Source organism: Alligator mississippiensis, chromosome 8 (genome assembly GCF_030867095.1).
Source record: "Alligator mississippiensis isolate rAllMis1 chromosome 8, rAllMis1, whole genome shotgun sequence".
Taxonomy (NCBI): Eukaryota; Metazoa; Chordata; order Crocodylia; family Alligatoridae; genus Alligator; species Alligator mississippiensis.
In genome coordinates this window covers 69,595,834-69,614,687 of record NC_081831.1, presented here as the reverse complement: position 1 = coordinate 69,614,687, position 18,854 = coordinate 69,595,834, and the positions used below count along the sequence as shown (strand labels likewise).

The 18,854-nt window shown below is 43.2% G+C and overlaps 1 long non-coding RNA gene across 1 annotated transcript in view; it reads right to left on the bottom strand.

The window, feature by feature from the left end:
* Window positions 1–6,353: 6,353 nt before the first annotated feature.
* LOC132252230 (uncharacterized) overlaps window positions 6,354–18,854 on the bottom strand; it is a 52,318-nt gene continuing 39,817 nt past the window's right edge. Inside the window, exons 3-4 of the long non-coding RNA XR_009464128.1 lie at window positions 6,788–6,858; window positions 6,354–6,526 (exon numbers count right to left, since the gene is read on the bottom strand). This is a non-coding gene — a long non-coding RNA (uncharacterized LOC132252230). The remainder of the gene's footprint in view (window positions 6,527–6,787; window positions 6,859–18,854) is intronic.

The following is an 18,854-nucleotide window of genomic DNA, read 5'->3' as shown; positions in this document are numbered from 1 at the left end:
AAGTCACTCCCGGCAGGTAGACCTGGAATTCAGTAGCCTTTCAAGCATGACAAATACTGCTAGTGGGATTTCTATAGAAGAAAATCTTTGTGAATTCTCCCAAAGAGGGAGAAATGCATAATATATTCACACACAGAGAAAAAGAGATGGGGAAGGGGGTGCAACTTATACCTTTCCTTCATAAAAAATAGGACATACCTTTTCAATTAAATGTACACTTTACAGCATTCTAGAGTAGGAAAATTTAATCAGCGATACTTTACAGCGACAAAATTGCAACTTTCAGATTCCCATAGCATGTACTCATTCTTTGGCTTAAATCTTGGATTGCCACTGCAGCTATGACACATCAAATTAAAAGGCTGGGGAAACTCAATAGAAGGCTTCCCATACTGATTGTTAGGAAAAAAGGAAATTTAGGAGTGAAACCGAAAGTAATGTAGATTATGCATCATTAATAGGATGAGGAAATTTAGACTCATGTTACTCATGTGCAAATAGACATACACCTTATTATGTATTAAACCCTCCTTTTTCTCCATCACAAAAGTTATAGAATCATAAGAAATTAGGGTTGGAAGAGACCTCAGGAGGTCATCTAGTCCAACCCCCTTCTCTCAACAAGACCAGCCCCAACTAGATCATCCCAGCCAAAACCAGTCTAGCCAGGTTTTGAAAACCTCCAAAGATGGAGCTTCCACCACCACTCCAGGTAACCTATTCCAGTGTTTTACTACCCTCCTAGTGAGAAAATTCTTCTTAATATCTAACCTAAACTTCCCTTGTTGCAAGACAGTTGCTCCTTGTTCTATCATCTGCCACCACTGAGATTAGTCTAGCTCCATCCTCTTTTGAACGCCCCCTTCAGGTAATTGAAAACTGCTATTAAGTCCCCTCTCAGTCTCCTCTTCTTGGTGTCCTAAATGAAGCCCAGTTCCCTCAGCCTTTCTTCATAAGTCATGCCCCCCAGCCCCTTCACCATTTTGGTTGCCCTCTGCTGGACTCTCTCCAATTTGTCCACATCCTTTCTGTAGTAGGGGGTCCAAAACTGAATGTAGTACTCCACATGTGGCCTCACCAGTGCTGAATAGAGGGGAATACTCACTTCCCTTGAACTGCTGGCAACACTCCTACCAATGCAGCCCAGTATGCCATTAGCATTCTTGGCAACAAGGCCACACCAATGGCTCATATTCAACTTATTCTCCACTGTAATGCCCAGGGCCTTTTCTGCAGAGCTGCTGCCCAGGCAGTCAGTTCCCAGCCTGTACTTGTACATGGGATTTTTCCGTCCTAAGAGCAGAACTTTCCACTTGTCCTTGTTGAGCCTCATGAGATTCCTTTTGGTCCAATCCTTCAATCTGTTTAGGTCACTCTGAATCCTAGCCCTACCCTCCAACGTATCAACTACACCCCTAGCTTGGTGTCCTCTGCATACTCTATGCCATCTTCCAGGTCGTTGATGAAGACATTGAACAGAACCAGCCCCAGGACTGACCCCTGAGGCACTCCACTTGATACTGGCTGCCAACTAGACATCAAGCCATTGATTACTACTCTATGAGTTGCTCTACCTCTATGAGCCTCATGCTCCACTTTACAATCTATTAATTCAGCCCATACTTCCTTAGCTTGCCTGCGAGAATGCTGTGGGAGACCATAACAAAAGCCTTGCTAAAATGAAGGTAAACCACATCCACTGGTCTCCCCCCATCCACAGAGCCAGTCATCTAATCATAGAAGGTAATCAGGTTGCGCAGGCATGGCTTGCCCTGGTGAATCCATGATGACTGTTCCTAATCACCTTCTCTTCCAAATGTTTGGAAATGGATTCCTTGAGGATCTGCTCCATGATTTTTCCAGGTACTGAGGTGAGGCTGACTGGTCTGTACTTCCCTGGATCCTCCTTTTTCCCTTTCTTAAATATGAGCACTATGTTTGCCCTTTTCCAATCAACTGGGACCTGTTCTGATCACCATGGCTTTTCAAAGATGATGGCCAGTGGTTCTGCAATCTCATCAGCCAACTCCCTCAGCACCCTTGGTTGCATCCCATCCAGCCCCATGGACTTGTATATATCCAGCTTTTCTAAATAGTCCCTAACCCATTTTTTCACTACTGTAGGCTGCTCACCTCCTCCCCAAACTGCGATGCCCAGTGCAGTAGCCTGAAGACTGAAGTGAAAATGGTATCAAGTACTTCAGCATTTTTTGCATCCTTTGCCACAAGGTTGCCTCCCCCATTCAGTAAGGGACCCACACTTTCCCTGATCCTCCTCTTGCTACTGACATACTTATAGAAACCCTTCTTGTTACCCTTCACATCCCTTGCTAGTTGCAACTGCAACTGCACTTTGGCCTTCCTGACTTCATCCCTGCATGACCAAGCAATGCCTTTATACTCCTCCCTAGTTGCTTGTCCAAGTTTCCATCTCTTATAAGCTTCCTTTTTGGGATTTAGTTTACTGATGAATTTCCTGCTAAGCCAAGCTGGTCTTCTGCCATACTTGCTAGACTTCCTGCACATTGGGATAGTTTGTTCCTGCATTTTCAGTAAGGCTTCTTTAAAGTACAGCCAGCTCTCCTGGATTCCTCTTCCTCTGACTGGCTTCCCAGGGGATCCTGCCCATGAGTTTCCCGAGTGAGTCTAAGTCTGCTTTTCTGAAGTCCATTGTCCATACTCTGCTGCTCTCAATCCTTCCTTTCCTCACAATCCTGAACTCATTCATTTCGTGGTCACTGCTGCACAAGTGGCCATCCAGTATTACATTCCACACCAATTCTTCCCTGTTTGTGACCAGCACAGTGCTGAGTGAAGAATAACATGGCTCTTAATTGGCTGCTCCAGCACTTGCACCAGGAAGTTGTCCCCAGCCCTCTCCAAAAATTTCATGATGCAGAGCCTTACAGAGAAGGCAACTTTTCTAGATCCATCTTGAACCTGGAACATTAGACATAGGAATTCACCCCACTCTGTATGTTATTGAACAGGAATAACTCAGATTACACTGTTCTCATTTAACACCACGGCTCTGCCACAGTATTTCTCTCTTCCTTCTTTAGAAATCCTGACAGAGATCATCATATTTAAAAATAAATTTAAAAGTTCACTCTTTATAATAATATTGCACATCCCACTGTGGGTTACGCATCATGGCTCCAACAGCCAATATGCAAGGCATTTTACCACAAAAACATTCTGGATTTCCAGCAGGCTCGCTTTTGGAAGGGGGGCTTAATGTTATGGTCTCCAGGGGAGACAAGTGATTGTCTACAGACTTTTTGGATATGATTTTGTGATTTTTGGCAATGATGCTCACGCACGGTGTAGTGGCTTATCGACATAATATGATATTGTACTCATCCAGAGGAGAGAATGAAAAGACTATTTTATTTGAAAGATTGGTTCTGTCTCTCACACCTAATGCACAATAAATCAGTATGTGTTGACAGAAAGTCTAAAAGCCAGTGAAAATAAACATGACATTAAAAAGCCACAAAACTTCAGAAAAAAAAACTCAGTGATAATGGAAAGGTCACTATTTGGAAAGGTTACAGAACAGTAGCTCAGAAGCAGCTAAGCAGCTGCCTGAGCTCTAGACCACAATACTAATCTGTGACAGTGTGTAGCCTGGTCTTCAGAGGAACAAACTGAATGCGCTCCCAGCAAGCAGCAAACAGCCTACCGAGTTACCCAGGACCCAAGAATTCATAGTAGCAACATTTATTTCCCCATTCATTTTTAATCTGCTCCATCCTGCTTCCTGCAGTTGGGCTTATATTTGTTTATTTGTAAAGAAACGAGATACTGCAGAAGCCATGTCCAGCAAGAATGGCTAAGGAGAGTTGTGTTTAAAAACACAATCCATCTGCAATAGTCAAGGATGCCTCGTCTGGTTACCAACATCTCCCGCTAAGCTTCAGTTTCAAGAGGATGATCTGGTTTTACAAAAAGCACATGTTTGAACTATGGAGTCTTGTTAAAAGGACTTCCCAAATTACCTATTCAAAGGCACTCCATTCACAATTTGTTTCCAAAAATAATTTGTGGGCACTTCACTTTGTGCACAGTGATAGGAGTCTAAATGAATCCCCTACTATGGACATTCAGCTCAGTTGTGCTGATGGCCTGTTCCCCTGTGCAAGCAGGTTTTAAGAGTTAAGAGCCTCCTACTACTACAGTAAATACTATTCACTTAATTAGAAAGTGTGTTAAGCATGTGTGTGTTTGCGTTTGTGTGCTCATCCTTTCCACTGAACTTCTGGGCCACTTATAGTTACATCTTCTGGGGGCCATACATAGCTTAAATTAGTCTTTCATCTCAAAGCAAGTTATTAAAAACAAAATAAAATAAGCAGTTATTGGGGGAAGTCTGCCACACACAACACAGTCTCTGCCCTTTAGATGGCATGGTCTAAAGACAAATTTGGGTTTAACTAAAACCAAAAGACCAGGTGTTATCATCACAGCCAGAATGTTTCATAAACAGATGAATCTCAGAGAAAGATTAGACACAGCCCCCCACATAGAGATAAAGAGGGGGTTATGAAAGAAAGGACCAGCCTAAGTTCAGGTGAAAATAAATGAAGGTGAAAATAAATGAAGCAGTTAAAATCCAGGCAAAGCAGAAGAAGGTTATATGGGTGAAAATATAAAAGAGCAAAATGGTAAAGAAACAGGAAGAGAAAAAACAGGATCCAGTGTCCTGTTAAAGTACTGTTACATGTGGAGGAGACCTGGATCCTGATCACTGATCCACAGACTGCCTTGTATTTTACATGAAGCAGTCACTGGATAAAATTCAGTCCTTGAGACAGGAACCAGCACCCAGCTGTGTAAAGGAATCAGTAGCCCCTCTAAGAATCACAACCCTCAGAACTGAGGCACCTAAATCCTTCTCAGTCCCACTTCATGAGCTTAGGTGCCAGGGTGGATCTAACCTTTTGTCACTGCTGCATGGATGGTATTACAAACATATATGGTGGTTGAAGCTGTCCTAGAAATCATGGACTCTGATTTGTCACAACTTTGACATAGTGGGAGTTTAGGGGATGAGATTGAGTAAATGGAGGAGTTTTGAAGATTCCTCAAGTTAAAACAGAGTCTATATGAGAAGGTTAAAAGGATTTCCAGTGATTAAGGCTAGTGGCTTGTCAGATGGCTATATGATGCACGAGCTGTTGGTTTATGGCAGGAACCAGGATACTGGTTTTAAATAACTTTCAATTGCAAATGATAATTGGTTTTTACTTCACCCTTTAAATGAAACAATGCACACTCCTGACACTTTTCACTGTAACTCATTTTACCTTCTACTACCAGACTTTACTTGTATAATTTACCTGGCTAAGTCATTAACCTTAAATATAAGAGAAACCAAGGTATCTCCTCAAAGTCACATTTGTCCCAATGAAAGCAAGGGGCTTGCATAAAAATAGAATGATTTCTCTCTTCTCTACTTTTCCTGTTTGTTCATTCATACCTGTCGGCTCTCACGAGAATAGCATGTCATATGGCTCATTCAACAGTCACTGCCAATATCATTCCATGCATCAGCAGAGAAAGAAAGCTACATGAAAAGGTGGTTGTCACACATCATTTCCACAACATGCTCAGCTTCAAAATGAAATAGAGGCAAATGACAAGTATTTGGGGACGTTTCCAAGGAAAAAATGTCACCCTGTCTTTTAAAACTATCGCACTTTGGGACTCTGTCCTTGTTCTTTTGAAAAGAAGGCTGAAGCAGGAAGAAGAGAAGACAAACTAAGGAAAGTTTTTGAATGAGGATTGGAAATGTAAATAATCCTTTAGTTAGATGATTGCCATGGTCTTTAAGAGAAATCCGGGGGCCTGGAACGTACTGGTCGGCAGAACGGGACCTCCCATTTCAGGAACACGAAACAGAGGAGTTCTACTTGAACTCTAGGCCTGTGCGAAGCAGCTAGTATTCGCTTCAGATTTGGCTGATATGGGGGACAGTCATTCGATTCAGTGATTCGAATCACTGTCCCAAATTGATTCGGCCAAATCTGATTCAGAGATTCGGCGACTGCTGAATCTCTGAATCAGCCAGGCCCATCCCCTGCCCGCTCTCCCAGCCCGGCAATGACTGTCCCGCCCACCTCAGCTCCCGGCACTTGTTAAAAAATAAGTCCCAAAGTGGGTGCTGCTGAGCGGGTGGGGGTGGCGATCCCTGCTGCCCTCCACTGCCCCGCACTGCATGGGGGACTCTGCATGAGCCCCCTGACTCCCCCAACCCAGCCCCCACCATGGCTGCCCTGCCCACCGCGGCTCCAGCCCTTTAAGAAAAAAAAAAAAAAAAAACACCAAAAGAACCCCAGACTCACCATTTCTGCTGGCAGAGGGGCGATCCCAACTGCCCCCACTGTCCCATGCTGTGCGGGGGGCTCTGCACAAGCCCCTCAAAGCCCTGAGCCCGCTGCAGGTGCCGTGAGTCCTGGAGCTTTTCTCCATTTGTTTTTCTTAAAGGGCTGGAGATGGCCCGGGCAGAGCACCTGGGGGGAAACTGGGGGGGGGGTGAGGGAAGAGTTGGGGGGCTCTGCACGAGGCCCCCATGCACCATGGGGCAGTGGGGATTGCCCCCCCCCACCTGGAAGCATCCAATGAGCACTGGGGCTTTTTAAAAAAATGCTGGGAGCTGTGGTGGGTGGGGCATCCGTGTGGGGGCTGAGGGAGCAGGCGGGGTTGCGGGGATTGGGGGAGCAGGCAGGGGATGGTGGCTGGCAGGGGTCCCCCCATGGTCCCTTCCCCTGCCCCTAGTACTTACCAGCTCAGAGTCAGCTGCAGCTCCCTGCTACAGCCACCGAGGACTGCCCGAATCATCAAAGCTCTCCGAATCTTTGGAAAAGATTGAATCAATTCAGACCTTTTAACTGGTCCCCTGACTCAATTCAGATTCCGAGATTCAGCCACCGAATCAGGCCAAATCTCCTCCGAATCGATTCACCACCTGAGGCTTTGCACAGCCCTACTGAACTTTAAGATGAATTATTTAATTTTTTAATTATATTTCTAGAGATCATACTTCTAGTTTATTTATAAATATGTTACCTGCATGCATCTTACTCAGATTTTAATGTCTATTAAGAAAGAAAATACTCATAATTTAGGGGGCCCTGAACTTGGGGGCATGATATAACTGTACCCTCATGGCCTGCCTCTCATAAGCCCTGATGATTGCAAAGCTTACCACAGCTGAACCTACGGTGAAAGTATTTAAAGTGGGTAGCTCTCCAGGCTGGTGGAATTTTGGTGGGATTTATCCTTCCTCTTTTCTGCCACTGGATTTTGCAAAGTTCATGTAGTTCTGTCAAAGTGTTTTTATTTTCTAAACAACTGCCTCAAGACTTTTCTAGAAAAGGTGAATAGATAATTGGATGCCAACACTCACAAGGAATCCTGCAGTAATAATGCCACACTACATAATGTTCCATGGAGGGAGAAAAATGTAAGAAAGAAACCTACTTTTTGTTTCCATTATTATGGCAACCCATTATAAGAGTGAGACAACAGTATTGTAAAATGTATTCTAACCTCAAAGCTTTGAAAGCCCTGTGCAAAAGGTATACTGGCAACAACTTGCCCACAAACCTCTGGCCTACTGCTGGCTTTTACATGCACAACAGGTGTAACATGCTGCCTGGTGCCCTCTTTGTGACCATGTTTGAAAAGGAACAAACAATGACCCTTTGTTTTGTACTTTGCTTATTTATTTATACTGCATCTGCTGCATCTATCCCACAAACCTCCAGGCATCGTTACAATTCTAAATACCACAATTAATGCCAAAAAAAAGATTGGATCCCTAAAATTGGCAACAAACAGAAAACCTCAGATTAATTACTACCAACAGCCACTGAAAAACAAAGACACACAAAAACCCAACACTCCCACCTGGGGAATCTAGAAAGAAAGTGCTCGCCATGTATACACTCAATCTGCAAAGACCACACTAGAGGCAAACAGGCTTGGTACCTTAGATTTCTATGGCCAAGAAGCAAATACTATGATGGCTAGGGAAAACTGGAGAAGCAATAGGCAATGGTTATCATGAAAAATAAAGTCATGTGGATAGTTAATTGTTATACGTTATTTGGAAATATATTTTTTGGTATCAATAAAATTCCCTACAATTCATTTTAATGTCTTTTCAAGGGTATCCCCTTACCTCCAGCTAGCCAATAAATTTCCCTCCCTCTATGCTCCCCATTGCCATGACACACACAATTTTCATTCCATACTACAATGAAAAGCATGTCATGCTGTGGCCATTTCACAACCCTTATGATCACATGCTACCATGGGTCTCCTGCCCTTGCCTAGGAGTCTGCAATTCAGGTCCCCATGTTCAGCTGGTGTCTGAAAATCACGAGGTAACCTCCTGCCTTCTGTTGCCCTTTAAATTCTAACCTGAATTTCACCATCATCTCAGCTAGATCTCTAGTCTACAGATTTTCTCTTCCACAAGTTTTATTAGCAGCTCTTCATGCATAAATAGCTTCTAGTTGCCACTGCAAGTGCCTCAATAGTCTTTTTTCCTAGGCTCTACCTTTAAATAGAAAAGGTATAACCCCCCCATCTCTCCCCATCCTTCTCCCCCATCTACAGATTCCCATATAAACTCCTTTGTTTTCTCCCCTTCATTTGCTGACCTTTCTGATCACTGGCTACTTGGCTTTTAAACCTTTGGCCTAGTGTCAGACTTCGTGTAGGCTCAAAAGTTAATCATCCATCAACAGCAATCCAAGTCAAAGTCTCCCTTGGCCCTCATTTGCAATATCTATCTCGCTCATAAGACAGCTTGCAGAGACTGCTACCTGCACATCGTAAACAAACCACAGACCCTGTAGACTGCAAACTATGACCAAACCACCACAACAGAGAAACAAAGAATAACTTACTGACAGACCAAAACTATGCTGGCCCATCTACTGCATGTGACCAAGAGGCTGAAAACAAAATAGTATCAAGTAAAATTTCAGATGAAACTAACTAAAACAGAGCAGGCTGAAAGGTCATTCAACACTCCACGTTCCTTTTAGATATGCTTTGGATCCGAACAAGAATTCAACAACTGCCTATCATCTTGAAATAATGATTGCCCTCTCCACATCTCCTCAAAATAGCATTTCCAGCTACATGCAAAACAGCATCACTTCATGTTACACAGCTTGACAAATAATGTCTGACATTTATCCTCCTCCTATCAGCCCTACCTTCAGACGGGGCCCAGTCAGAAAATCCCATTTCTTTTCCAAGCTATCTTGCCACACCTAACTCGAAGTTCTGTCCATGCCCTTCCTGTGAAAAGGAAGTGGAGACTCCCTTCTTCATCTTCCTGGACTGCTCTCGGCTGTAAGCATTTTGCTGCCTTCAGCACCCTCTTTGTTGCACTGGACTTGGAAGTCTCAGAGAATGAGTACCCCTCAATCCCACCTGAGCAACCAAGGGGAGCATGATCTACCTGGCCAATTTCCTGCTGAACCAGGCCAAGATGGCAACTCAGAGGCCACAGAAACCAGCATGCAGAGGCCAGCTCTGATGATGCCCTCCGACTCTTTCTTGGTTCAGGCATGCATCACATTTGATTTGGGAGCAACAAATGTGGACCAGTTTGTGTTATGCTGGACTACTGAGGAGGCTCTCTGCAAGGTGAAAGATGGTGGGGCATGGAGGACGGGGCTTCAATCTCTGGTGACATCATGTTTTTTGTCACTGAGAAGTGATTCATGCTTGGCCCTTGGGAAGGCCACACACCTTTGCACTTTCACCACCTGTTTTTAGTATTTGTATAATAACGTTTTGAAAAAGTGAATAAATCAATAAAAGTGTCTTACACTCACAGGCACACTCTGCTCATGCTCTGTAACATAGTCTATCCCTCTCTGTCAGCTGCCAGTTATATCTTTAGACACTGGACACATTCTTTTATTCTAAGCTTTATTTTCCTGAGAAGAAAGGGTAAAGAGAAGAGTTAGGGTGTAGCAGAATCCTTGCTTGTTTTTACTTCCCTTAGTTTCAGTGCTGTGGCTCTTGTATTCTCCTAGTATATACTTCTGTTTATGCCATCTAAGTGCAAAGACATCTGGAAATGGATAAGCAGTGGCTCAGAAAGCAAAATGTGCACGCTGCTTGATATGATCAGGGAGCTGTGGCCTGTTGGGGGACCAGCTACAAGTCCATGGTTCTGTCCCTTAACTCTCCCTTTCTCCACACATGCACTCACTCTATTAAAATTATTTAATCTATTTCTATTTTGGGACTGGCACTTCACATTGGCACTTCATGTTGTGCTTCAGGCTAATAAAGGTTTAGATGCGCACACAGATTCTAAGTATATGCACAAGGAATATCTAAGCTAGCGGGGAGTGTCCCTTGAAGAATCAGCAAGGTGCATGTGAAATATCTGCTCTGGAATTATATGAGCACAGCTGCTTGGTTAAAGATAATCCCTGCTAAGACCAGACTCTTCAGTTTGGTAGAGATCAACAGACAAAAAAAGGCAGGCTGTGGAGGATACAGCTGGATGACTTAACTGGATGGTGAGGCAGGAATATGATGTGCTGATGCACAAGACAGCACAGTGGAAAGAGCAACTATGCCCCTCTGGTCAAAAGACTGGGACAGAAATAGAAACAAATCCTGGGATTGGATCTTAGCTATCTTAGTTGCCTCCACATGAGATTTAAGAGCTAACTTGTTCTCCAGCAAGGGTTATGCGCTCATGGAGATAGAGGCTGTCATGGAGACTCTGTGGGGTCACTACTTTGCCTACCAGTCTCCACTGGCCGGCCAGCTTCTACTGCAGTCAGGACACCTGAGACGTGAGCTGTGCCAGTTATAAAGCTGGTGGCCCCAAAACTAAGGTGTGGACTCTAGGAAGACAACAGCATCTTTCACATTCCTGGTTTCTTCCTTAGCAAGCACGTACTCATAGCAAGACCACAGTCAAGCCCCTAAGGATCAAGAACTGCTGAAGACATTTGTGAAGGATTGTTCAGATAGCTAGTTCAGTAAAACCTAAAATACATATTAATCAAACAAGGAAGAGAAAATAAGGAAAAGCACGTATAAGAAAGAAAGCTCAATATCTAGATGCCATAACTGCTGCAAAGGGCTCAACAAGCTGTTTTACTATACAAAGTACTTATTAGATCCCAGTGAAAAATCAAGTTAAATGTTTAGTGCTTCCTAAGGTAAATTATGCCCAACCACAGTACCATATTCTTATATACAATGCTCCATCAAATAATATATGTTCCTCATAGGTGGAAAGTGGTATGTAGAATTTTTTTCCCCCAAAGTCATGGTTGACTGAGAGACAGAATGAGTCCTCCTAGGAACATAGAGCATCCAAGAAGCATAGCCCTAGGAAGATCCTGGTCCCATCTGCCACATCCAAACCATCTCCTTGGATGTCACACTTCCTAGGCACTCCATGTTTCCAGAAGGACTTTCTCTGTCACTCAAGGGTAGGCCCCAGACCTTTGCAAAGGCAGTGGCAAGACTATTAATCCTTTATGGTAAGTAGTTCTTCATACAAAAGTACCTGCAAATGAAACAGGTGCCACATGACAAATCGCATCAAGAGACTACCAGCAGCTCATGAGCTACACCGCTGAGTCAATAGCTACAGGTGCATTCTGTATGTGAGAAAATACAGTGATTTTCACATGCTCTTTGACCAGTCATGTCTATAAACAATTTCAAAACTAAAAACAAATTTTTGCATTCCCTCACATCCTTCAGAAGCAAAAAAGACTTGGAAGCAGGCCACCTTCGTTTCCGCAGCAAAATGGACTCACTACAGCTGTATGTTTCATTTATTATTTATTTGTTTGTTTATATCTTTGTGATTCATCTGAAGCTTTTAGATTCTAGCTGTGCATTTCCATGGCTTCAAACAACACATTTTGGTGGCAGTCCAGAAAATGCCTATGGCCAGTTTTTTTTTCCCCAAGGGCCATTAGATTCTTGTGAAACAGGGCTCAGAAGAAAGAATGGGGGTAAAGAAACAAATGTAGATCTACCTTTGAGATGTCCCAGAATGGCTCCCTCCAAGAAACAAAGCTGTAAAGAATTGAATTCTGATGTTTGTAACTGGAGAGACTTTTTAACAGCTATTTCTCTCTGGACACGCTGCCTGAGGAGGCAGTCATTGCTGATGCTATAAAATGAGTCAGGCAGCCATGTGGGGGATAGGGGGAAAAAAAAGTGTGTCATGTTCTGGCAGACACGGCAAAGATTCCTATTTACTGAATTTTTAATTGTCATTGGACTTAGATGTAAAATGGATGGGAATAAGGCAAAACATTTGCACTCAATGACTCGAGGCAAATTTATGGATTTGTTTTTCATGGTGCAGTTTACTCAGACAACTGCTAACATGATCACATACACGGTTATCCGTATACACTTTTAAGCTGTTTGTTCTGCCTCCTTTTGCCTTCTGGTCATCTGAGGTCATTGCCAAGAGATGTTACCATGTTTTTTACATTATTCTCCCTTTTATTAAATATGGACACAAGGAAGTTCTGTCTTTCTTCATAGTAACTGGAAGATAGAGTATTAAAAACCCCCACATACCTTACATAAGTGATGTCTATAAAAAGAAAATGTAAAAGAAGAAGAAGAAATAGGTTGCATTTATAACAAATGCAGAAATACAACTCTGTCTTTATTGCTAGCAAGAAATCATCTTTACTATAAATGATTTAAAAAAAGATGTGTGCGCAAAGTAAGTTTAAAAGGTTTTTTCCCATCTCACTCTTGTTCATGCATCATATTCCTTTCTTGATTAGTGCTGAAGGCAGAGAGGCCAGGATTGGAATACTCTAATGATAAGGTTTCCACAGAACCTAATACTATAATGGGGTAAATTATTCTGATTCTACAATTCACTAGATAATCTCATCTTTCTTGAATTATTTGTTTGAGGCTGGTATTTTACTGTATTGGCATGAATAGAAGCACAAATTGTTAAGCCTGCAGGGGAAGCCTTTGTGGAGGCATTAAACAGTTCCTGCCTATTTCCTTAGCACCCTCCCCCCACACACTTTTATTTTTAAACCACTGGAGGACTCAGTTCAGTCTTCATTTAAGCCTCACATATGCCCCAGGAACCATAACTTTAGGGAAATTCTCTTCTGAAAATAAGCTAGGTACTTTGGCTCTCCCAGTGATAAAATAAGTCCATATACCACCCATGAAAATTAAGAATCAAACTGTGAAAATTATAGATGGTATGAGAGTTCATGGCATAAATCAACAGGTTTTACTGTATATGGGCACCATGAGAGAGTAGATTTCTCATTTTTCAGGATATAAGGTAGTGTGGATAAAAATGTAAAGTTTGCAGCAAGATCAGGTAAACTTTTGATCGAGGTTCAAGCAGAGTATGAATAACTTCCACAAGTAAGACAATGATTATCTTCTCACAGTATTTTTCATCTGCAGAAACAAGAGCTATTTAGATTCATACAAGAATGACTACTTTTCTATATTTCCTCCCTATGCGCGCAGCCCAAACAGACTCGTGGACAGGGGAAACATCTAAATGAAACATCTGATGCCTGCAATTCAACCAATTTCATGCTCAAGCTCCAAATGAAAAAAACACGGTAAATATGTACAATAAAATATGGGTACAATACTGACCCAGGCAGCTACATTTTTGATAGCTAGTATAAGGTGGTCAGAAATCTGCAAAAATAAACAGCATGCACCCTTATTTTATCAAGTTTAGACAAGATTACTCTTGAAGGCATCTAGGGTTATTTCCAAGTCAATGAGTCTATGATCAAGTGACACCTTTGTAAAGACTGGCCTCAATTCAGAACTCAGTATTAGTTAATATAAAACTCTAATAACAAGGAAATCTTTTAAGCGAGACAAATCCTATATCTCTAGAGCAGTGGCTCCACCTTTTCCTGGTCAATGAGCCACAGCACTGAACAAGTAACATGATTTAAATGGAGGAGGCATTCTTACTGAATGGGGGAAGCAATCTAGTGACAGACGATATGGAAGACTGAAGTACTCATTGCCTTTTTTATCTCAGTCTTCACAGGCAAGGTCAGCTCCCCAGACTACTGCACCTGGCAGCACAGTTTGGGAAAGAGGTGGGCAGCCAACAGTGGTGAAAGAACAGGTTAGGGACTATTTAGAAAAACTGTTTGTGTATAAGTCCATGGGGCCACACATGATGTACCTGAGGGTGCCAAGGGAGATGACCAATGTGATTTCAGAGCTGCGGGCCATTATCTTTAAAAACTCATGGTGATTAAGAGAGGTCCCAGATGACTGGAAAAGGGCAAATATAGTGTCTATCTTTACTAAAGGGAAGAAGGAAGATGCAGGCAACTACAGACCTGACAACCTCCCTTCAGTCCCCAGAGAAATCATAGAGCAGTTCCTCAAGGAACCATTTCTAAGTACTTGAACGAGAAGAAGGTGATTATGAACAATCAGCTTGGATCACCGACAGCAAGTCATGCCTGACCAACCTGATTGCCTTCTATGATGAAATGACTGGCTTTGTGGATGTGGGTAGAGCAGTGGAGGTGATGTACCTTGATTTTTGAAAGGCTTTTGATGTAGCCTCCCACAACATTCTTGCAAACAAGCTAAGGAAGTATGGGCTGGATGAATGGGCTGTGATGTGGATAGAAAACTGGCTGGATTGGCAGGTTTAGAGGGTATTAATCAACTGCTTGATGCCTAGTCAGCATCCAGTATCACATGGAGTACTGCAAGGGTCAGTCCTGGGGCCAGTGGTGTTCAATATCTTCATCAGCAACCTGGAAGATGGGATGGAATGCACCCTCAGCAAGTTGGCAGATGACACCATCTGGGGGATGGAGCTGGGGGGAGTAGTAGATATGCTGGAAGGTGGGCTAGGATTCAGAGAGACTTAGACAAACTGGAGGGTTGGACCAAAAGAAATATCATGAGTTTCAATACGGACAACTGCAAAGTCCTGCACTTAGGACGGAACAATCCCATGCACTGGTACAGCCTGACTAGCTAAGCAGCAGCTCTGCAGAAAAGGACCTGGGGGTTACAGTGGACAAGAAGCTGAATATGAGCCAGCCGTGCGCCCTTGTTGTGAAGAAGGCTAATGGCATCCTGAGCTCCATTAGTAGGAGTGTTGCCAGCAGGTTGAGGAAAGTGATTATTCTCCTTTATTCAGCACAGGTGGGGCCAGATTTGGAGTTTTGTGTTAAGTTTTTGGCCCCCACTATAGAAAGGATGTGGACAAATTGGAGAGAGGACAATAAAATGGTTAGAGCACCAGGGTACATGATGTAGGCGGAGTTGATGAGGGAAGAATGAGATGGGATTTAATAGCAGACTTCAACTACCTGAAGGGTGCTTCCAAAGAAGATGGAGCTGGACTGTTCTTAGCGGTGGCAGATGACAGAACAAGGAGCAATGGTCTCAAGTTGCAGCAAGGGAAGTTTAGGTTAGATATTAGGAAAAACTTTCTCACTAGGTGGGTAGTAAAGCAATAGAGATTCCACAACCAGAGAGGTGGTGGGATCTCTGTCCTCGGAGGTTTTTAAGCCTGTCTAGATGTAGCTTTGGCTGGGATGATCTAGTTAGGGATGGTTCTGCTTTGAACAGGGGATTGGTCTAGATGACCTGCCCTGAGGTCCCTTCCAACCCTAATTTTCTATAATTCTATGATTTAGGAAACACCATACTTTGGTCAACTTCAGTTTTAATTTGGCAATTTCCTTGACCTGTATACTCAGTCAGTTTTTGTACTTGCTCCAACTGTGCACTTAGAGAACCTCTTTGAACTAAATATTGGAGCTAGGTGTCACAGAATGTTAAAAGTGTGATGAAGGAAGGGATTAATATAGCCCATCCAGCATATCTTGCTGCCTAGGCAAGATTGCTCCCTATGGCACATTATCTAGGTTTTCATCCAGCCTCATTTTAAGTGTTCAGCTTGATTTCAACCATGAAACTGCAGCTAAGAAAATCTCCTTTGGTTTATTTTTATCACATTCTCAAGTATGCATTAAAATTAGCATAATTGATGGTGTAATTAAAGATGTCAGCACAGCTCTGAATACAGGGTCTGTTACACGTGCTCCATCCTGATTGGACTGCAGAACACAAAATTGCCCTTCTGAATCATTTCTCTACCCCCCTCCCCCCACCATACCCCAAAAGGGTTTGCTTCCAGTTATGCTGAATTATTTTAAGATAGATTTTTTTAAATACTAAAGGGCTCCCCAGCAGTGTCCAAACATGTTTTAATTGGTTATAGTAAATTTGGAGACTTGCTAATGTTTCTTAACAGTTCTTCTCCACATCTGTAAAGAAGACACAAGTGTGCAGGTCAAATTGAATGTAAAGGCTGAAATACTTGCCATTATGAACATACTGCTTTGTATAAGCACTAGAGCATTGATAATATACCAATAACATGCCCAGATTTAGTCCCGTTCTGAAAAGTGTGATAATTTTCCACTTCATACCATTAACATTTATGACTGCAAGATATTGAAGGAAACTTCTGAGTTTTAATAAAAAGGTATTTCCTTCCAGAAATCACCAAAAAAAAAAAGAATTCAGTGATAAGTTACAGAGGTTTCAAATCCAATTCAATAAAAACGTGCATGGGAAATTACAAAAGCATTACAAGCAAAACGTAAAAATGGAAGCCATCCATGCCAGCAGTGCAGCTTTGCTAGTTTTTGCCAGTTCTTGCTGGACGTGACACACAACTTCCCTGCTTCATAGATAGCATCTTTCTTTTATCATGCAAGAGTCCTCATCACTCAGTCAACTATCAACATCATTTAAGCCTGTGGCCACTTCTATAGCCAGTCTTTGAGACCTGTTAGCCCCCTCACTCTACTCACATCCCACCTCCCAAATTAAAAAATATGACATACTTTCACATCAAAAAGACCTTACTTACAAGGTTAGATCATCATAATCCACACTGTAACACATGAGAGCAAAAATAGCAAGGCTGTCTCTAAATTATCCAGAAAAGATATGGCAAGATTAAGAGGAGGAAAATGATTAACCCATCTTTCATACTCTAACAAAGGGAGAAGTTAGCATACATGTGCAACAGCAGTAAAATAAATTATTACATCATAAATATGCACAAAGGTATTTCTAGATTAAGAACCATGGAAGATACCTACTGTAGAATTTAAATAAATGCAAAGTGGATGTTATTTCACCTAAAACTTGCATGACATTAACAATAAGTACTAGATAATAGGGTTGTGAGAAGTTTCGGGTGCTGATTCGATACAGAGGAGATTCAGGCCAATTCAGTGGCAGAATCTCCGAATCCGAATCGAATCAGGAGACCAATTAAAAGTTCTGAATCCATTTGAAGCCCTCTGAATCAATTCGGAAAAGATTCAGAGAACTTTGGCGATGCAAGCAGTCCCTGCTAGCTGCAGCAGGGAGCTGGACCTGGACTCCATGCTGGTACATAGGGGGAGGGCACCATGGGAGGACCCCTGACAGGCCCCATCCCCTGCCTGCTCCCCCACCCCCCCGAGTGCCTCCTGAACCCCGCTCTCCCAGCCCCCACCCCATGGCTGCCCTGCCCACCCCAGCTGCCAGCTCTTTAAAATAAAAGCCCCCATTCACCAGCTGCTGCCAAACAGGGGGGCAATCCCTGCTTCCCCACATAGCCACAAGCCCCCGACTACTCTCCCAGCCCCCCAGTGGCTGCCTGGCCCACCCCAGCTCCCAGCAATTAAAAAAAAAAAGCCCCACACTCATCAGCTGCTGCAGCAGCCTTGGGGCTTCTGGGGACAGAGGGCAATGAAGATTGCACCCCCACACACTTGGCAGAAGCTGGTGAGTTGGGGCTTGCTTTTTTTTTTTTTTTTTTTTTAAGGGCCAGGAGCTGGGGCAGGCAGGCAGGGCAGCCATGTGGGGGGACTGGGACAGCAAGCAAGGGATGGGGGGCTCGTGGCAGAGCTCCCCACCTCCCCCATGTGGCATGGGGCAGTGGTGGGCAGCAAGGATTGCCCCCCCACCTGGCAACAGCCGATGAGTGCGGGCTTTTTTTAAAGAGCTGGGAGAGCAGGTGGGGCAACCATTGAGAGTGGGTGGGGGACAGGGGTGATACGGAGATTCAATCAATTTGGCTGTTGCTGAATTGGCTGAGTTGATTCAGGACAGTGATGTGAATCACAGAATCAAATCACTGTCTCCTGAATTGGCCAAATCTGAATCCAGAGCAAATACTAGCCACCGCACAGGCCTAGTAGATAACTGTTTACTTCCTGCAAACACAACTACACAATCTCCATGAGCTACATCAGAGTAAGTTGACTTCTCAAATCAAATGTCAGATTTAGTAGGCAAAGAAACTACCACAGTTACTGAAGGGAATCCAGTTCTCAATACTGAAACAAGAGTTTAAACATGTATCAAAAACTTTCATGATGATTAATGGGAGGTTTCTGTCTCTCATAAAAACTGTATCAATATCAAATGATTCTGATAAGCTGTTATGATATGACTGTTATATCTGCATGCTTCTGTAGGATACACGTGTGAAAAAACTGTTGCAATGTTAACCCTGTTCCATTCAGGGTTAAAGTTACAGAGAAACTCTCTGGCTAAATACAGGCAGTCAAAAATGTTGATGGGGAATTAATTCAATATACGTGGGTTTCTCTAAGCTGCGTAGATTGGATCGAGAGAGAAAAGAATATGTTTTCTCCTTCAGTGGCAGCAGGGGTGGAACAGATGCCTTCACTGGCCAAAGCCAGAAGCCAGGGGGTGCTCCCGCACACCTCCCCATGTGCGCCACATTGCTGAGGGTGGCCAATTCTAGC